The 19,345-nt window shown below is 36.8% G+C and overlaps 15 non-coding genes across 15 annotated transcripts; 2 read left to right on the top strand and 13 right to left on the bottom strand.

Annotated features, from left to right (window-relative positions):
• Positions 1–956: 956 nt before the first annotated feature.
• Positions 957–1,030, bottom strand: TRNAN-GUU (transfer RNA asparagine (anticodon GUU)). Its single transcript has one exon. It is a non-coding gene; the product is annotated as a tRNA-Asn (tRNA).
• A 1,090-nt stretch (positions 1,031–2,120) lies between these two features.
• TRNAN-GUU (transfer RNA asparagine (anticodon GUU)) lies at positions 2,121–2,194 on the bottom strand. Its single transcript has one exon. It is a non-coding gene; the product is annotated as a tRNA-Asn (tRNA).
• A 1,093-nt stretch (positions 2,195–3,287) lies between these two features.
• Positions 3,288–3,361, bottom strand: TRNAN-GUU (transfer RNA asparagine (anticodon GUU)). The gene has a single exon. It is a non-coding gene; the product is annotated as a tRNA-Asn (tRNA).
• Positions 3,362–4,454: 1,093 nt separating this feature from the next.
• Positions 4,455–4,528, bottom strand: TRNAN-GUU (transfer RNA asparagine (anticodon GUU)). Its single transcript has one exon. It is a non-coding gene; the product is annotated as a tRNA-Asn (tRNA).
• Positions 4,529–4,714: 186 nt separating this feature from the next.
• TRNAI-AAU (transfer RNA isoleucine (anticodon AAU)) lies at positions 4,715–4,786 on the top strand. The gene has a single exon. It is a non-coding gene; the product is annotated as a tRNA-Ile (tRNA).
• Positions 4,787–5,622: 836 nt separating this feature from the next.
• On the bottom strand, positions 5,623–5,696 carry TRNAN-GUU (transfer RNA asparagine (anticodon GUU)). Its single transcript has one exon. It is a non-coding gene; the product is annotated as a tRNA-Asn (tRNA).
• A 2,254-nt stretch (positions 5,697–7,950) lies between these two features.
• On the bottom strand, positions 7,951–8,024 carry TRNAN-GUU (transfer RNA asparagine (anticodon GUU)). The gene has a single exon. It is a non-coding gene; the product is annotated as a tRNA-Asn (tRNA).
• Positions 8,025–9,114: 1,090 nt separating this feature from the next.
• Positions 9,115–9,188, bottom strand: TRNAN-GUU (transfer RNA asparagine (anticodon GUU)). Its single transcript has one exon. It is a non-coding gene; the product is annotated as a tRNA-Asn (tRNA).
• A 1,093-nt stretch (positions 9,189–10,281) lies between these two features.
• TRNAN-GUU (transfer RNA asparagine (anticodon GUU)) lies at positions 10,282–10,355 on the bottom strand. Its single transcript has one exon. It is a non-coding gene; the product is annotated as a tRNA-Asn (tRNA).
• Positions 10,356–11,448: 1,093 nt separating this feature from the next.
• Positions 11,449–11,522, bottom strand: TRNAN-GUU (transfer RNA asparagine (anticodon GUU)). Its single transcript has one exon. It is a non-coding gene; the product is annotated as a tRNA-Asn (tRNA).
• A 3,415-nt stretch (positions 11,523–14,937) lies between these two features.
• TRNAN-GUU (transfer RNA asparagine (anticodon GUU)) lies at positions 14,938–15,011 on the bottom strand. The gene has a single exon. It is a non-coding gene; the product is annotated as a tRNA-Asn (tRNA).
• Positions 15,012–16,098: 1,087 nt separating this feature from the next.
• Positions 16,099–16,172, bottom strand: TRNAN-GUU (transfer RNA asparagine (anticodon GUU)). Its single transcript has one exon. It is a non-coding gene; the product is annotated as a tRNA-Asn (tRNA).
• A 1,093-nt stretch (positions 16,173–17,265) lies between these two features.
• Positions 17,266–17,339, bottom strand: TRNAN-GUU (transfer RNA asparagine (anticodon GUU)). The gene has a single exon. It is a non-coding gene; the product is annotated as a tRNA-Asn (tRNA).
• A 186-nt stretch (positions 17,340–17,525) lies between these two features.
• Positions 17,526–17,597, top strand: TRNAL-CAA (transfer RNA leucine (anticodon CAA)). The gene has a single exon. It is a non-coding gene; the product is annotated as a tRNA-Leu (tRNA).
• Positions 17,598–18,429: 832 nt separating this feature from the next.
• On the bottom strand, positions 18,430–18,503 carry TRNAN-GUU (transfer RNA asparagine (anticodon GUU)). The gene has a single exon. It is a non-coding gene; the product is annotated as a tRNA-Asn (tRNA).
• Positions 18,504–19,345: the final 842 nt, after the last annotated feature.

Genomic DNA, 19,345 nt, shown 5'->3' on the forward strand with positions numbered 1-19,345 from the left:
CTTTCACATGATGAGTGAGTACTTCAGGATCTCAGACACTTACACGAGCAGCAGAGTGGCGCAGCGGAAGCGTGCTGGGCCCATAACCCAGAGGTCGGTGGATCAAAACCATCCTCTGCTATGTGCACTTATTTTTTTGTTAATTAAATTCTTCCAAAACTGGAATTGATATTTTGACTCTTTTATTTTTACTTACAGTACAATAACTTTTAACATTTTAATTTGTTTTAATAGTATATTGACAGCATTGTTTTCTTTCAGAAATCCACTTAATTTTCTTTACCCTATTACTGAAATGGTAATTGACAAAAACAAGCTACATTGTCACCAGATGAGCAATGCAAAATGTACAATTGATATTTCAAAATCATCTTTCCATCTTGAATTTCAATGATGCATTGGGGCAACGATTTTGTGAGAAACATCTTCACCCTTAAAGAAAGATTTTCTTAACTTCTTACCTGTGTGCTGATTAGATATCACCTGGTTTTTACATTAAACAGATTCCCACTTGAGAAAGCAGCAAGGATGCAGTGAGGTTTATGTTTCCTGGTGTCAACCTGTATTATTTCAGTGGACATTGTAATGAGGATGCATCTTGCTGCCTTTCCAATGAAGCAAGTTTTAATCAGTAATAGGTGAAAAACCATTCCTACAAAGGTGTTAATCAGAGACTTGGCTTTGTGGACACTTTTCAGAGAGCAAATGTGTTAGCATAAAAATAAAGCCATAAAATGGAGAGCTGATTAATCACTCAATTGGATTTCTCTGCCTGCATAATTTTTTTTCTCTGCAACCCCATGCTAAATTGTGCTTCCTGTTTTTTATAAAATGACTTAATCAAATATGACTCTGATTGCATCAGAGAAGGCCAGGTACCCTACACCATAAGAGGTGGTTTGAAATTTTGACTTGTCTACTTAAAGATCAGCAAAATTTGATCACAAGGTCAATTACGTCCCTGGGTGGGATTGAACCACCAACCTTTCGGTTAACAGCCGAATGCGCTAACCGATTGCGCCACAGAGACAGCTTGCAAAAGCATGTACTGACAAAGGCTAAAAAGCATTCATCTAGAAAGTTTCCTAGAAAAAAGTTAAAAAGGCAATAATCTGGAGAGTTTTGCAAGATTTTTCTTCCATTGACCAACGAAGAAACACATTGGTACTTTCACATGATGAGTGAGTACTTCAGGATCTCTGACACTTACATGAGCAGCAGAGTGGCGCAGCGGAAGCGTGCTGGGCCCAAAACCCAGAGGTCGGTGGATCAAAACCATCCTCTGTTATGTGCACTTATTTTTTTAATTAAATTCTTCCAAAGCTGGAATTGATATTTTGACTCTTTTATTTTTACTTAAAGTACAATAACTTTTAACATTTTAATTTGTTTTAATAGTATATTGACAGCATTGTTTTCTTTCAGAAATCCACTTAATTTTCTTTACCCTATTACTGAAATGGTAATTGACAAAAACAAGCTACATTGTAACCAGAAGAGCAATGCAAAATGTACAATTGATATTTCAAAATCATCTTTCCATCTTGAATTTCAATGATGCATTGGGGCAACGATTTTGTGAGAAACATCTTCACCCTTAAAGAAAGATTTTCTTAACTTCTTACCTGTGTGCTGATTAGATATCACCTGGTTTTCACATTAAACAGATTCCCACTTGAGAAAGCAGCAAGGATGCAGTGAGGTTTATGTTTCCTGGTGTCAACCTGTATTATTTCAGTGGACATTGTAATGAGGATGCATCTTGCTGCCTTTCCAATGAAGCAAGTTTTAATCAGTAATAGGTGAAAAACCATTCCTACAAAGGTGTTAATCAGAGACTTGGCTTTGTGGACACTTTTCAGAGAGCAAATGTGTTAGCATAAAAATAAAGCCATAAAATGGAGAGCTGATTAATCACTCAATTGGATTTCTCTGCCTGCATCATTTTTTTTCTCTGCAACCCCATGCTAAATTGTGCTTCCTGTTTTTTATAAAATGACTTAATCAAATATGACTCTGATTGCATCAGAGAAGGCCAGGTACCCTACACCATAAGAGGTGGTTTGAAATTTTGACTTGTCTACTTAAAGATCAGCAAAATTTGATCACAAGGTCAATTACGTCCCTGGTTGGGATTGAACCACCAACCTTTCGGTTAACAGCCGAATGCGCTAACCGATTGCGCCACAGAGACAGCTTGCAAAAGCATGTACTGACAAAGGCTAAAAAGCATTCATCTAGAAAGTTTCCTAGAAAAAGGTTAAAAAGGCAATAATCTGGAGAGTTTTGCAAGATTTTTCTTCCATTGACCAACGAAGAAACACATTGGTACTTTCACATGATGAGTGAGTACTTCAGGATCTCTGACACTTACATGAGCAGCAGAGTGGCGCAGCGGAAGCGTGCTGGGCCCATAACCCAGAGGTCGGTGGATCGAAACCATCCTCTGCTATGTGCACTTATTTTTTTGTTAATTAAATTCTTCCAAAACTGGAATTGATATTTTGACTCTTTTATTTTTACTTAAAGTACAATAACTTTTAACATTTTAATTTGTTTTAATAGTATATTGACAGCATTGTTTTCTTTCAGAAATCCACTTAATTTTCTTTACCCTATTACTGAAATGGTAATTGACAAAAACAAGCTACATTGTCACCAGAAGAGCAATGCAAAATGTACAATTGATATTTCAAAATCATCTTTCCATCTTGAATTTCAATGATGCATTGGGGCAACGATTTTGTGAGAAACATCTTCACCCTTAAAGAAAGATTTTCTTAACTTCTTACCTGTGTGCTGATTAGATATCACCTGGTTTTCACATTAAACAGATTCCCACTTGAGAAAGCAGCAAGGATGCAGTGAGGTTTATGTTTCCTGGTGTCAACCTGTATTATTTCAGTGGACATTGTAATGAGGATGCATCTTGCTGCCTTTCCAATGAAGCAAGTTTTAATCAGTAATAGGTGAAAAACCATTCCTACAAAGGTGTTAATCAGAGACTTGGCTTTGTGGACACTTTTCAGAGAGCAAATGTGTTAGCATAAAAATAAAGCCATAAAATGGAGAGCTGATTAATCACTCAATTGGATTTCTCTGCCTGCATCATTTTTTTTCTCTGCAACCCCATGCTAAATTGTGCTTCCTGTTTTTTATAAAATGACTTAATCAAATATGACTCTGATTGCATCAGAGAAGGCCAGGTACCCTACACCATAAGAGGTGGTTTGAAATTTTGACTTGTCTACTTAAAGATCAGCAAAATTTGATCACAAGGTCAATTACGTCCCTGGTTGGGATTGAACCACCAACCTTTCGGTTAACAGCCGAATGCGCTAACCGATTGCGCCACAGAGACAGCTTGCAAAAGCATGTACTGACAAAGGCTAAAAAGCATTCATCTAGAAAGTTTCCTAGAAAAAGGTTAAAAAGGCAATAATCTGGAGAGTTTTGCAAGATTTTTCTTCCATTGACCAACGAAGAAACACATTGGTACTTTCACATGATGAGTGAGTACTTCAGGATCTCTGACACTTACATGAGCAGCAGAGTGGCGCAGCGGAAGCGTGCTGGGCCCATAACCCAGAGGTCGGTGGATCGAAACCATCCTCTGCTATGTGCACTTATTTTTTGGTTAATTAAATTCTTCCAAAACTGGAATTGATATTTTGACTCTTTTATGTTTACTTAAAGTACAATAACTTTTAACATTTTAATTTGTTTTAATAGTATATTGACAGCATTGTTTTCTTTCAGAAATCCACTTAATTTTCTTTACCCTATTACTGAAATGGTAATTGACAAAAACAAGCTACATTGTCACCAGAAGAGCAATGCAAAATGTACAATTGATATTTCAAAATCATCTTTCCATCTTGAATTTCAATGATGCATTGGGGCAACGATTTTGTGAGAAACATCTTCACCCTTAAAGAAAGATTTTCTTAACTTCTTACCTGTGTGCTGATTAGATATCACCTGGTTTTCACATTAAACAGATTCCCACTTGAGAAAGCAGCAAGGATGCAGTGAGGTTTATGTTTCCTGGTGTCAACCTGTATTATTTCAGTGGACATTGTAATGAGGATGCATCTTGCTGCCTTTCCAATGAAGCAAGTTTTAATCAGTAATAGGTGAAAAACCATTCCTACAAAGGTGTTAATCAGAGACTTGGCTTTGTGGACACTTTTCAGAGAGCAAATGTGTTAGCATAAAAATAAAGCCATAAAATGGAGAGCTGATTAATCACTCAATTGGATTTCTCTGCCTGCATCATTTTTTTTCTCTGCAACCCCATGCTAAATTGTGCTTCCTGTTTTTTATAAAATGACTTAATCAAATATGACTCTGATTGCATCAGAGAAGGCCAGGTACCCTACACCATAAGAGGTGGTTTGAAATTTTGACTTGTCTACTTAAAGATCAGCAAAATTTGATCACAAGGTCAATTACGTCCCTGGTTGGGATTGAACCACCAACCTTTCGGTTAACAGCCGAATGCGCTAACCGATTGCGCCACAGAGACAGCTTACAAAAGCATGTACTGACAAAGGCTAAAAAGCATTCATCTAGAAAGTTTCCTAGAAAAAGGTTAAAAAGGCAATAATCTGGAGAGTTTTGCAAGATTTTTCTTCCATTGACCAACGAAGAAACACATTGGTACTTTCACATGATGAGTGAGTACTTCAGGATCTCTGACACTTACATGAGCAGCAGAGTGGCGCAGCGGAAGCGTGCTGGGCCAATAACCCAGAGGTCGGTGGATCGAAACCATCCTCTGTTATGTGCACTTATTTTTTTTGTTAATTAAATTCTTCCAAAACTGGAATTGATATTTTGACTCTTTTATTTTTACTTAAAGTACAATAACTTTTAACATTTTAATTTGTTTTAATAGTATATTGACAGCATTGTTTTCTTTCAGAAATCCACTTAATTTTCTTTACCCTATTACTGAAATGGTAATTGACAAAAACAAGCTACATTGTCACCAGAAGAGCAATGCAAAATGTACAATTGATATTTCAAAATCATCTTTCCATCTTGAATTTCAATGATGCATTGGGGCAACGATTTTGTGAGAAACATCTTCACCCTTAAAGAAAGATTTTCTTAACTTCTTACCTGTGTGCTGATTAGATATCACCTGGTTTTCACATTAAACAGATTCCCACTTGAGAAAGCAGCAAGGATGCAGTGAGGTTTATGTTTCCTGGTGTCAACCTGTATTATTTCAGTGGACATTGTAATGAGGATGCATCTTGCTGCCTTTCCAATGAAGCAAGTTTTAATCAGTAATAGGTGAAAAACCATTCCTACAAAGGTGTTAATCAGAGACTTGGCTTTGTGGACACTTTTCAGAGAGCAAATGTGTTAGCATAAAAATAAAGCCATAAAATGGAGAGCTGATTAATCACTCAATTGGATTTCTCTGCCTGCATCATTTTTTTTCTCTGCAACCCCATGCTAAATTGTGCTTCCTGTTTTTTATAAAATGACTTAATCAAATATGACTCTGATTGCATCAGAGAAGGCCAGGTACCCTACACCATAAGAGGTGGTTTGAAATTTTGACTTGTCTACTTAAAGATCAGCAAAATTTGATCACAAGGTCAATTACGTCCCTGGGTGGGATTGAACCACCAACCTTTCGGTTAACAGCCGAATGCGCTAACCGATTGCGCCACAGAGACAGCTTGCAAAAGCATGTACTGACAAAGGCTAAAAAGCATTCATCTAGAAAGTTTCCTAGAAAAAGGTTAAAAAGGCAATAATCTGGAGAGTTTTGCAAGATTTTTCTTCCATTGACCAACGAAGAAACACATTGGTACTTTCACATGATGAGTGAGTACTTCAGGATCTCTGACACTTACATGAGCAGCAGAGTGGCGCAGCGGAAGCGTGCTGGGCCCATAACCCAGAGGTCGGTGGATCGAAACCATCCTCTGCTATGTGCACTTATTTTTTTGTTAATTAAATTCTTCCAAAACTGGAATTGATATTTTGACTCTTTTATTTTTACTTAAAGTACAATAACTTTTAACATTTTAATTTGTTTTAATAGTATATTGACAGCATTGTTTTCTTTCAGAAATCCACTTAATTTTCTTTACCCTATTACTGAAATGGTAATTGACAAAAACAAGCTACATTGTCACCAGATGAGCAATGCAAAATGTACAATTGATATTTCAAAATCATCTTTCCATCTTGAATTTCAATGATGCATTGGGGCAACGATTTTGTGAGAAACATCTTCACCCTTAAAGAAAGATTTTCTTAACTTCTTACCTGTGTGCTGATTAGATATCACCTGGTTTTCACATTAAACAGATTCCCACTTGAGAAAGCAGCAAGGATGCAGTGAGGTTTATGTTTCCTGGTGTCAACCTGTATTATTTCAGTGGACATTGTAATGAGGATGCATCTTGCTGCCTTTCCAATGAAGCAAGTTTTAATCAGTAATAGGTGAAAAACCATTCCTACAAAGGTGTTAATCAGAGACTTGGCTTTGTGGACACTTTTCAGAGAGCAAATGTGTTAGCATAAAAATAAAGCCATAAAATGGAGAGCTGATTAATCACTCAATTGGATTTCTCTGCCTGCAAAATTTTTTTTCTCTGCAACCCCATGCTAAATTGTGCTTCCTGTTTTTTATAAAATGACTTAATCAAATCTGATTGCATCAGAGAAGGCCAGGTACCCTACACTATAAGAGGTGGTTTGAAATTTTGACTTGTCTACTTAAAGATCACCAAAATTTGATCACAAGGTCAATTACGTCCCTGGGTGGGATTGAACCACCAACCTTTCGGTTAACAGACGAATGCGCTAACCGATTGCGCCACAGAGACAGCTTGCAAAAGCATGTACTGACAAAGGCTAAAAAGCATTCATCTAGAAAGTTTCCTAGAAAAAGGTTAAAAAGGCAATAATCTGGAGAGTTTTGCAAGATTTTTCTTCCATTGACCAAAGACGAAACACATTGGTACTTTCACATAATGAGTGAGTACTTCAGGATCTCTGACACTTACATGAGCAGCAGAGTGGGGCAGCAGAAGCGTGCTGGGCCCATAACCCAGAGGTCGGTGGATTGAAACCATCCTCTGCTATGTGCACTTATTTTTTTGTTAATTAAATTCTTCCAAAACTGGAATTGATATTTTGACTCTTTTATTTTTACTTAAAGTACAATAACTTTTAACATTTTAATTTGTTTTAATAGTATATTGACAGCATTGTTTTCTTTCAGAAATCCACTTAATTTTCTTTACCCTATTACTGAAATGGTAATTGACAAAAACAAGCTACATTGTCACCAGATGAGCAATGCAAAATGTACAATTGATATTTCAAAATCATCTTTCCATCTTGAATTTCAATGATGCATTGGGGCAACGATTTTGTGAGAAACATCTTCACCCTTAAAGAAAGATTTTCTTAACTTCTTACCTGTGTGCTGATTAGATATCACCTGGTTTTCACATTAAACAGATTCCCACTTGAGAAAGCAGCAAGGATGCAGTGAGGTTTATGTTTCCTGGTGTCAACCTGTATTATTTCAGTGGACATTGTAATGAGGATGCATCTTGCTGCCTTTCCAATGAAGCAAGTTTTAATCAGTAATAGGTGAAAAACCATTCCTACAAAGGTGTTAATCAGAGACTTGGCTTTGTGGACACTTTTCAGAGAGCAAATGTGTTAGCATAAAAATAAAGCCATAAAATGGAGAGCTGATTAATCACTCAATTGGATTTCTCTGCCTGCATAATTTTTTTTCTCTGCAACCCCATGCTAAATTGTGCTTCCTGTTTTTTATAAAATGACTTAATCAAATATGACTCTGATTGCATCAGAGAAGGCCAGGTACCCTACACCATAAGTGGTGGTTTGAAATTTTGACTTGTCTACTTAAAGATCAGCAAAATTTGATCACAAGGTCAATTACGTCCCTGGGTGGGATTGAACCACCAACCTTTCGGTTAACAGCCGAATGCGCTAACCGATTGCGCCACAGAGACAGCTTGCAAAAGCATGTACTGACAAAGGCTAAAAAGCATTCATCTAGAAAGTTTCCTAGAAAAAAGTTAAAAAGGCAATAATCTGGAGAGTTTTGCAAGATTTTTCTTCCATTGACCAACGAAGAAACACATTGGTACTTTCACATGATGAGTGAGTACTTCAGGATCTCTGACACTTACATGAGCAGCAGAGTGGCGCAGCGGAAGCGTGCTGGGCCCAAAACCCAGAGGTCGGTGGATCAAAACCATCCTCTGTTATGTGCACTTATTTTTTTAATTAAATTCTTCCAAAGCTGGAATTGATATTTTGACTCTTTTATTTTTACTTAAAGTACAATAACTTTTAACATTTTAATTTGTTTTAATAGTATATTGACAGCATTGTTTTCTTTCAGAAATCCACTTAATTTTCTTTACCCTATTACTGAAATGGTAATTGACAAAAACAAGCTACATTGTAACCAGAAGAGCAATGCAAAATGTACAATTGATATTTCAAAATCATCTTTCCATCTTGAATTTCAATGATGCATTGGGGCAACGATTTTGTGAGAAACATCTTCACCCTTAAAGAAAGATTTTCTTAACTTCTTACCTGTGTGCTGATTAGATATCACCTGGTTTTCACATTAAACAGATTCCCACTTGAGAAAGCAGCAAGGATGCAGTGAGGTTTATGTTTCCTGGTGTCAACCTGTATTATTTCAGTGGACATTGTAATGAGGATGCATCTTGCTGCCTTTCCAATGAAGCAAGTTTTAATCAGTAATAGGTGAAAAACCATTCCTACAAAGGTGTTAATCAGAGACTTGGCTTTGTGGACACTTTTCAGAGAGCAAATGTGTTAGCATAAAAATAAAGCCATAAAATGGAGAGCTGATTAATCACTCAATTGGATTTCTCTGCCTGCATCATTTTTTTTCTCTGCAACCCCATGCTAAATTGTGCTTCCTGTTTTTTATAAAATGACTTAATCAAATATGACTCTGATTGCATCAGAGAAGGCCAGGTACCCTACACCATAAGAGGTGGTTTGAAATTTTGACTTGTCTACTTAAAGATCAGCAAAATTTGATCACAAGGTCAATTACGTCCCTGGTTGGGATTGAACCACCAACCTTTCGGTTAACAGCCGAATGCGCTAACCGATTGCGCCACAGAGACAGCTTGCAAAAGCCTGTACTGACAAAGGCTAAAAAGCATTCATCTAGAAAGTTTCCTAGAAAAAGGTTAAAAAGGCAATAATCTGGAGAGTTTTGCAAGATTTTTCTTCCATTGACCAACGAAGAAACACATTGGTACTTTCACATGATGAGTGAGTACTTCAGGATCTCTGACACTTACATGAGCAGCAGAGTGGCGCAGCGGAAGCGTGCTGGGCCCATAACCCAGAGGTCGGTGGATCGAAACCATCCTCTGCTATGTGCACTTATTTTTTTGTTAATTAAATTCTTCCAAAACTGGAATTGATATTTTGACTCTTTTATTTTTACTTAAAGTACAATAACTTTTAACATTTTAATTTGTTTTAATAGTATATTGACAGCATTGTTTTCTTTCAGAAATCCACTTAATTTTCTTTACCCTATTACTGAAATGGTAATTGACAAAAACAAGCTACATTGTCACCAGAAGAGCAATGCAAAATGTACAATTGATATTTCAAAATCATCTTTCCATCTTGAATTTCAATGATGCATTGGGGCAACGATTTTGTGAGAAACATCTTCACCCTTAAAGAAAGATTTTCTTAACTTCTTACCTGTGTGCTGATTAGATATCACCTGGTTTTCACATTAAACAGATTCCCACTTGAGAAAGCAGCAAGGATGCAGTGAGGTTTATGTTTCCTGGTGTCAACCTGTATTATTTCAGTGGACATTGTAATGAGGATGCATCTTGCTGCCTTTCCAATGAAGCAAGTTTTAATCAGTAATAGGTGAAAAACCATTCCTACAAAGGTGTTAATCAGAGACTTGGCTTTGTGGACACTTTTCAGAGAGCAAATGTGTTAGCATAAAAATAAAGCCATAAAATGGAGAGCTGATTAATCACTCAATTGGATTTCTCTGCCTGCATCATTTTTTTTCTCTGCAACCCCATGCTAAATTGTGCTTCCTGTTTTTTATAAAATGACTTAATCAAATATGACTCTGATTGCATCAGAGAAGGCCAGGTACCCTACACCATAAGAGGTGGTTTGAAATTTTGACTTGTCTACTTAAAGATCAGCAAAATTTGATCACAAGGTCAATTACGTCCCTGGTTGGGATTGAACCACCAACCTTTCGGTTAACAGCCGAATGCGCTAACCGATTGCGCCACAGAGACAGCTTGCAAAAGCATGTACTGACAAAGGCTAAAAAGCATTCATCTAGAAAGTTTCCTAGAAAAAGGTTAAAAAGGCAATAATCTGGAGAGTTTTGCAAGATTTTTCTTCCATTGACCAACGAAGAAACACATTGGTACTTTCACATGATGAGTGAGTACTTCAGGATCTCTGACACTTACATGAGCAGCAGAGTGGCGCAGCGGAAGCGTGCTGGGCCCATAACCCAGAGGTCGGTGGATCGAAACCATCCTCTGCTATGTGCACTTATTTTTTTGTTAATTAAATTCTTCCAAAACTGGAATTGATATTTTGACTCTTTTATGTTTACTTAAAGTACAATAACTTTTAACATTTTAATTTGTTTTAATAGTATATTGACAGCATTGTTTTCTTTCAGAAATCCACTTAATTTTCTTTACCCTATTACTGAAATGGTAATTGACAAAAACAAGCTACATTGTCACCAGAAGAGCAATGCAAAATGTACAATTGATATTTCAAAATCATCTTTCCATCTTGAATTTCAATGATGCATTGGGGCAACGATTTTGTGAGAAACATCTTCACCCTTAAAGAAAGATTTTCTTAACTTCTTACCTGTGTGCTGATTAGATATCACCTGGTTTTCACATTAAACAGATTCCCACTTGAGAAAGCAGCAAGGATGCAGTGAGGTTTATGTTTCCTGGTGTCAACCTGTATTATTTCAGTGGACATTGTAATGAGGATGCATCTTGCTGCCTTTCCAATGAAGCAAGTTTTAATCAGTAATAGGTGAAAAACCATTCCTACAAAGGTGTTAATCAGAGACTTGGCTTTGTGGACACTTTTCAGAGAGCAAATGTGTTAGCATAAAAATAAAGCCATAAAATGGAGAGCTGATTAATCACTCAATTGGATTTCTCTGCCTGCATCATTTTTTTTCTCTGCAACCCCATGCTAAATTGTGCTTCCTGTTTTTTATAAAATGACTTAATCAAATATGACTCTGATTGCATCAGAGAAGGCCAGGTACCCTACACCATAAGAGGTGGTTTGAAATTTTGACTTGTCTACTTAAAGATCAGCAAAATTTGATCACAAGGTCAATTACGTCCCTGGTTGGGATTGAACCACCAACCTTTCGGTTAACAGCCGAATGCGCTAACCGATTGCGCCACAGAGACAGCTTACAAAAGCATGTACTGACAAAGGCTAAAAAGCATTCATCTAGAAAGTTTCCTAGAAAAAGGTTAAAAAGGCAATAATCTGGAGAGTTTTGCAAGATTTTTCTTCCATTGACCAACGAAGAAACACATTGGTACTTTCACATGATGAGTGAGTACTTCAGGATCTCTGACACTTACATGAGCAGCAGAGTGGCGCAGCGGAAGCGTGCTGGGCCCATAACCCAGAGGTCGGTGGATCGAAACCATCCTCTGCTATGTGCACTTATTTTTTTGTTAATTAAATTCTTCCAAAACTGGAATTGATATTTTGACTCTTTTATTTTTACTTAAAGTACAATAACTTTTAACATTTTAATTTGTTTTAATAGTATATTGACAGCATTGTTTTCTTTCAGAAATCCACTTAATTTTCTTTACCCTATTACTGAAATGGTAATTGACAAAAACAAGCTACATTGTCACCAGAAGAGCAATGCAAAATGTACAATTGATATTTCAAAATCATCTTTCCATCTTGAATTTCAATGATGCATTGGGGCAACGATTTTGTGAGAAACATCTTCACCCTTAAAGAAAGATTTTCTTAACTTCTTACCTGTGTGCTGATTAGATATCACCTGGTTTTCACATTAAACAGATTCCCACTTGAGAAAGCAGCAAGGATGCAGTGAGGTTTATGTTTCCTGGTGTCAACCTGTATTATTTCAGTGGACATTGTAATGAGGATGCATCTTGCTGCCTTTCCAATGAAGCAAGTTTTAATCAGTAATAGGTGAAAAACCATTCCTACAAAGGTGTTAATCAGAGACTTGGCTTTGTGGACACTTTTCAGAGAGCAAATGTGTTAGCATAAAAATAAAGCCATAAAATGGAGAGCTGATTAATCACTCAATTGGATTTCTCTGCCTGCAAAATTTTTTTTCTCTGCAACCCCATGCTAAATTGTGCTTCCTGTTTTTTATAAAATGACTTAATCAAATCTGATTGCATCAGAGAAGGCCAGGTACCCTACACTATAAGAGGTGGTTTGAAATTTTGACTTGTCTACTTAAAGATCACCAAAATTTGATCACAAGGTCAATTACGTCCCTGGGTGGGATTGAACCACCAACCTTTCGGTTAACAGACGAATGCGCTAACCGATTGCGCCACAGAGACAGCTTGCAAAAGCATGTACTGACAAAGGCTAAAAAGCATTCATCTAGAAAGTTTCCTAGAAAAAGGTTAAAAAGGCAATAATCTGGAGAGTTTTGCAAGATTTTTCTTCCATTGACCAAAGACGAAACACATTGGTACTTTCACATAATGAGTGAGTACTTCAGGATCTCTGACACTTACATGAGCAGCAGAGTGGGGCAGCAGAAGCGTGCTGGGCCCATAACCCAGAGGTCGGTGGATTGAAACCATCCTCTGCTATGTGCACTTATTTTTTTGTTAATTAAATTCTTCCAAAACTGGAATTGATATTTTGACTCTTTTATTTTTACTTAAAGTACAATAACTTTTAACATTTTAATTTGTTTTAATAGTATATTGACAGCATTGTTTTCTTTCAGAAATCCACTTAATTTTCTTTACCCTATTACTGAAATGGTAATTGACAAAAACAAGCTACATTGTCACCAGAAGAGCAATGCAAAATGTACAATTGATATTTCAAAATCATCTTTCCATCTTGAATTTCAATGATGCATTGGGGCAACGATTTTGTGAGAAACATCTTCACCCTTAAAGAAAGATTTTCTTAACTTCTTACCTGTGTGCTGATTAGATATCACCTGGTTTTCACATTAAACAGATTCCCACTTGAGAAAGCAGCAAGGATGCAGTGAGGTTTATGTTTCCTGGTGTCAACCTGTATTATTTCAGTGGACATTGTAATGAGGATGCATCTTGCTGCCTTTCCAATGAAGCAAGTTTTAATCAGTAATAGGTGAAAAACCATTCCTACAAAGGTGTTAATCAGAGACTTGGCTTTGTGGACACTTTTCAGAGAGCAAATGTGTTAGCATAAAAATAAAGCCATAAAATGGAGAGCTGATTAATCACTCAATTGGATTTCTCTGCCTGCATAATTTTTTTTCTCTGCAACCCCATGCTAAATTGTGCTTCCTGTTTTTTATAAAATGACTTAATCAAATATGACTGCATCAGAGAAGGCCAGGTACCCTACACTATAAGAGGTGGTTTGAAATTTTGACTTGTCTACTTAAAGATCACCAAAATTTGATCACAAGGTCAATTACGTCCCTGGGTGCGATTGTACCACCAACCTTTCGGTTAACAGCCGAATGCGCTAACCGATTGCGCCACAGAGACAGCTTGCAAAAGCATGTACTGACAAAGGCTAAAAAGCATTCATCTAGAAAGTTTCCTAGAAAAAGTTTAAAAAGGCAATAATCTGGAGAGTTTTGCAAGATTTTTCTTCCATTGACCAAAGAAGAAACACATTGGTACTTTCACATAATGAGTGAGTACTTCAGGATCTCTGACACTTACATGAGCAGCAGAGTGGGGCAGCAGAAGCGTGCTGGGCCCATAACCCAGAGGTCGGTGGATTGAAACCATCCTCTGCTATGTGCACTTATTTTTTTGTTAATTAATTTCTTCCAAAACTGGAATTGATATTTTGACTCTTTTATTTTTACTTAAAGTACAATAACTTTTAACATTTTAATTTGTTTTAATAGTATATTGACAGCATTGTTTTCTTTCAGAAATCCACTTAATTTTCTTTACCCTATTACTGAAATGGTAATTGACAAAAACAAGCTACATTGTCACCAGAAGAGCAATGCAAAATGTACAATTGATATTTCAAAATCATCTTTCCATCTTGAATTTCAATGATGCATTGGGGCAACGATTTTGTGAGAAACATCTTCACCCTTAAAGAAAGATTTTCTTAACTTCTTACCTGTGTGCTGATTAGATATCACCTGGTTTTCACATTAAACAGATTCCCACTTGAGAAAGCAGCAAGGATGCAGTGAGGTTTATGTTTCCTGGTGTCAACCTGTATTATTTCAGTGGACATTGTAATGAGGATGCATCTTGCTGCCTTTCCAATGAAGCAAGTTTTAATCAGTAATAGGTGAAAAACCATTCCTACAAAGGTGTTAATCAGAGACTTGGCTTTGTGGACACTTTTCAGAGAGCAAATGTGTTAGCATAAAAATAAAGCCATAAAATGGAGAGCTGATTAATCACTCAATTGGATTTCTCTGCCTGCATAATTTTTTTTCTCTGCAACCCCATGCTAAATTGTGCTTCCTGTTTTTTATAAAATGACTTAATCAAATATGACTCTGATTGCATCAGAGAAGGCCAGGTACCCTACACCATAAGAGGTGGTTTGAAATTTTGACTTGTCTACTTAAAGATCAGCAAAATTTGATCACAAGGTCAATTACGTCCCTGGGTGGGATTGAACCACCAACCTTTCGGTTAACAGCCGAATGCGCTAACCGATTGCGCCACAGAGACAGCTTGCAAAAGCATGTACTGACAAAGGCTAAAAAGCATTCATCTAGATAGTTTCCTAGAAAAAAGTTAAAAAGGCAATAATCTGGAGAGTTTTGCAAGATTTTTCTTCCATTGACCAACGAAGAAACACATTGGTACTTTCACATGATGAGTGAGTACTTCAGGATCTCTGACACTTACATGAGCAGCAGAGTGGCGCAGCGGAAGCGTGCTGGGCCCATAACCCAGAGGTTGGTGGATCGAAACCATCCTCTGCTATGTGCACTTATTTTTTTGTTAATTAAATTCTTCCAAAACTGGAATTGATATTTAGACTCTTTTATTTTTACCAAAAGTACAATAACTTTTAACATTTTAATTTGTTTTAATAGTATATTGACAGCATTGTTTTCTTTCAGAAATCCACTTAATTTTCTTTACCCTATTACTGAAATGGTAATTGACAAAAACAAGCTACATTGTCACCAGAAGAGCAATGCAAAATGTACAATTGATATTTCAAAATCATCTTTCCATCTTGAATTTCAATGATGCATTGGGGCAACGATTTTGTGAGAAACATCTTCACCCTTAAAGAAAGATTTTCTTAACTTCTTACCTGTGTGCTGATTAGATATCACCTGGTTTTCACATTAAACAGATTCCCACTTGAGAAAGCAGCAAGGATGCAATGAGGTTTATGTTTCCTGGTGTCAACCTGTATTATTTCAGTGGACATTGTAATGAGGATGCATCTTGCTGCCTTTCCAATGAAGCAAGTTTTAATCAGTAATAGGTGAAAAACCATTCCTACAAAGGTGTTAATCAGAGACTTGGCTTTGTGGACACTTTTCAGAGAGCAAATGTGTTAGCATAAAAATAAAGCCATAGTATGGAGAGCTGATTAATCACTCAATTGGATTTCTCTGCCTGCATAATTTTTTTTCTCTGCTACCCCATGCTAAATTGTGCTTCCTGTTTTTTATAAAATGACTTAATCAAATCTGATTGCATCAGAGAAGGCCAGGTACCCTACACTATAAGAGGTGGTTTGAAATTTTGACTTGTCTACTTAAAGATCACCAAAATTTGATCACAAGGTCAATTACGTCCCTGGGTGGGATTGAACCACCAACCTTTCGGTTAACAGCCGAATGCACTAACCAATTGCGCCACAGAGACAGCTTGCAAAAGCATGTACTGACAAAGGCTAAAAAGCATTCATCTAGAAAGTTTCCTAGAAAAAGGTTAAAAAGGCAATAATCTGGAGAGTTTTGCAAGATTTTTCTTCCATTGACCAACGAAGAAACACATTGGTACTTTCACATGATGAGTGAGTACTTCAGGATCTCAGACACTTACACGAGCAGCAGAGTGGCGCAGCGGAAGCGTGCTGGGCCCATAACCCAGAGGTCGGTGGATCAAAACCATCCTCTGCTATGTGCACTTATTTTTTTGTTAATTAAATTCTTCCAAAACTGGAATTGATATTTTGACTCTTTTATTTTTACTTACAGTACAATAACTTTTAACATTTTAATTTGTTTTAATAGTATATTGACAGCATTGTTTTCTTTCAGAAATCCACTTAATTTTCTTTACCCTATTACTGAAATGGTAATTGACAAAAACAAGCTACATTGTCACCAGATGAGCAATGCAAAATGTACAATTGATATTTCAAAATCATCTTTCCATCTTGAATTTCAATGATGCATTGGGGCAACGATTTTGTGAGAAACATCTTCACCCTTAAAGAAAGATTTTCTTAACTTCTTACCTGTGTGCTGATTAGATATCACCTGGTTTTCACATTAAACAGATTCCCACTTGAGAAAGCAGCAAGGATGCACTGAGGTTTATGTTTCCTGGTGTCAACCTGTATTATTTCAGTGGACATTGTAATGAGGATGCATCTTGCTGCCTTTCCAATGAAGCAAGTTTTAATCAGTAATAGGTGAAAAAACATTCCTACAAAGGTGTTAATCAGAGACTTGGCTTTGTGGACACTTTTCAGAGAGCAAATGTGTTAGCATAAAAATAAAGCCATAAAATGGAGAGCTGATTAATCACTCAATTGGATTTCTCTGCCTGCATAATTTTTTTTCTCTGCAACCCCATGCTAAATTGTGCTTCCTGTTTTTTATAAAATGACTTAATCAAATATGACTCTGATTGCATCAGAGAAGGCCAGGTACCCTACACCATAAGAGGTGGTTTGAAATTTTGACTTGTCTACTTAAAGATCAGCAAAATTTGATCACAAGGTCAATTACGTCCCTGGGTGGGATTGAACCACCAACCTTTCGGTTAACAGCCGAATGCGCTAACCGATTGCGCCACAGAGACAGCTTGCAAAAGCATGTACTGACAAAGGCTAAAAAGCATTCATCTAGAAAGTTTCCTAGAAAAAAGTTAAAAAGGCAATAATCTGGAGAGTTTTGCAAGATTTTTCTTCCATTGACCAACGAAGAAACACATTGGTACTTTCACATGATGAGTGAGTACTTCAGGATCTCTGACACTTACATGAGCAGCAGAGTGGCGCAGCGGAAGCGTGCTGGGCCCAAAACCCAGAGGTCGGTGGATCAAAACCATCCTCTGCTATGTGCACTTATTTTTTTAATTAAATTCTTCCAAAGCTGGAATTGATATTTTGACTCTTTTATTTTTACTTAAAGTACAATAACTTTTAACATTTTAATTTGTTTTAATAGTATATTGACAGCATTGTTTTCTTTCAGAAATCCACTTAATTTTCTTTACCCTATTACTGAAATGGTAATTGACAAAAACAAGCTACATTGTCACCAGAAGAGCAATGCAAAATGTACAATTGATATTTCAAAATCATCTTTCCATCTTGAATTTCAATGATGCATTGGGGCAACGATTTTGTGAGAAACATCTTCACCCTTAAAGAAAGATTTTCTTAACTTCTTACCTGTGTGCTGATTAGATATCACCTGGTTTTCACATTAAACAGATTCCCACTTGAGAAAGCAGCAAGGATGCAGTGAGGTTTATGTTTCCTGGTGTCAACCTGTATTATTTCAGTGGACATTGTAATGAGGATGCATCTTGCTGCCTTTCCAATGAAGCAAGTTTTAATCAGTAATAGGTGAAAAACCATTCCTACAAAGGTGTTAATCAGAGACTTGGCTTTGTGGACACTTTTCAGAGAGCAAATGTGTTAGCATAAAAATAAAGCCATAAAATGGAGAGCTGATTAATCACTCAATTGGATTTCTCTGCCTGCATCATTTTTTTTCTCTGCAACCCCATGCTAAATTGTGCTTCCTGTTTTTTATAAAATGACTTAATCAAATATGACTCTGATTGCATCAGAGAAGGCCAGGTACCCTACACCATAAGAGGTGGTTTGAAATTTTGACTTGTCTACTTAAAGATCAGCAAAATTTGATCACAAGGTCAATTACGTCCCTGGTTGGGATTGAACCACCAACCTTTCGGTTAACAGCCGAATGCGCTAACCGATTGCGCCACAGAGACAGCTTGCAAAAGCATGTACTGACAAAGGCTAAAAAGCATTCATCTAGAAAGTTTCCTAGAAAAAGGTTAAAAAGGCAATAATCTGGAGAGTTTTGCAAGATTTTTCTTCCATTGACCAACGAAGAAACACATTGGTACTTTCACATGATGAGTGAGTACTTCAGGATCTCTGACACTTACATGAGCAGCAGAGTGGCGCAGCGGAAGCGTGCTGGGCCCATAACCCAGAGGTCGGTGGATCGAAACCATCCTCTGCTATGTGCACTTATTTTTTTGTTAATTAAATTCTTCCAAAACTGGAATTGATATTTTGACTCTTTTATTTTTACTTAAAGTACAATAACTTTTAACATTTTAATTTGTTTTAATAGTATATTGACAGCATTGTTTTCTTTCAGAAATCCACTTAATTTTCTTTACCCTATTACTGAAATGGTAATTGACAAAAACAAGCTACATTGTCACCAGAAGAGCAATGCAAAATGTACAATTGATATTTCAAAATCATCTTTCCATCTTGAATTTCAATGATGCATTGGGGCAACGATTTTGTGAGAAACATCTTCACCCTTAAAGAAAGATTTTCTTAACTTCTTACCTGTGTGCTGATTAGATATCACCTGGTTTTCACATTAAACAGATTCCCACTTGAGAAAGCAGCAAGGATGCAGTGAGGTTTATGTTTCCTGGTGTCAACCTGTATTATTTCAGTGGACATTGTAATGAGGATGCATCTTGCTGCCTTTCCAATGAAGCAAGTTTTAATCAGTAATAGGTGAAAAACCATTCCTACAAAGGTGTTAATCAGAGACTTGGCTTTGTGGACACTTTTCAGAGAGCAA

The sequence above is a fragment of the Pseudophryne corroboree genome, chromosome 4, assembly GCF_028390025.1.
Source record: "Pseudophryne corroboree isolate aPseCor3 chromosome 4, aPseCor3.hap2, whole genome shotgun sequence".
NCBI lineage: Eukaryota > Metazoa > Chordata > Amphibia > Anura > Myobatrachidae > Pseudophryne > Pseudophryne corroboree.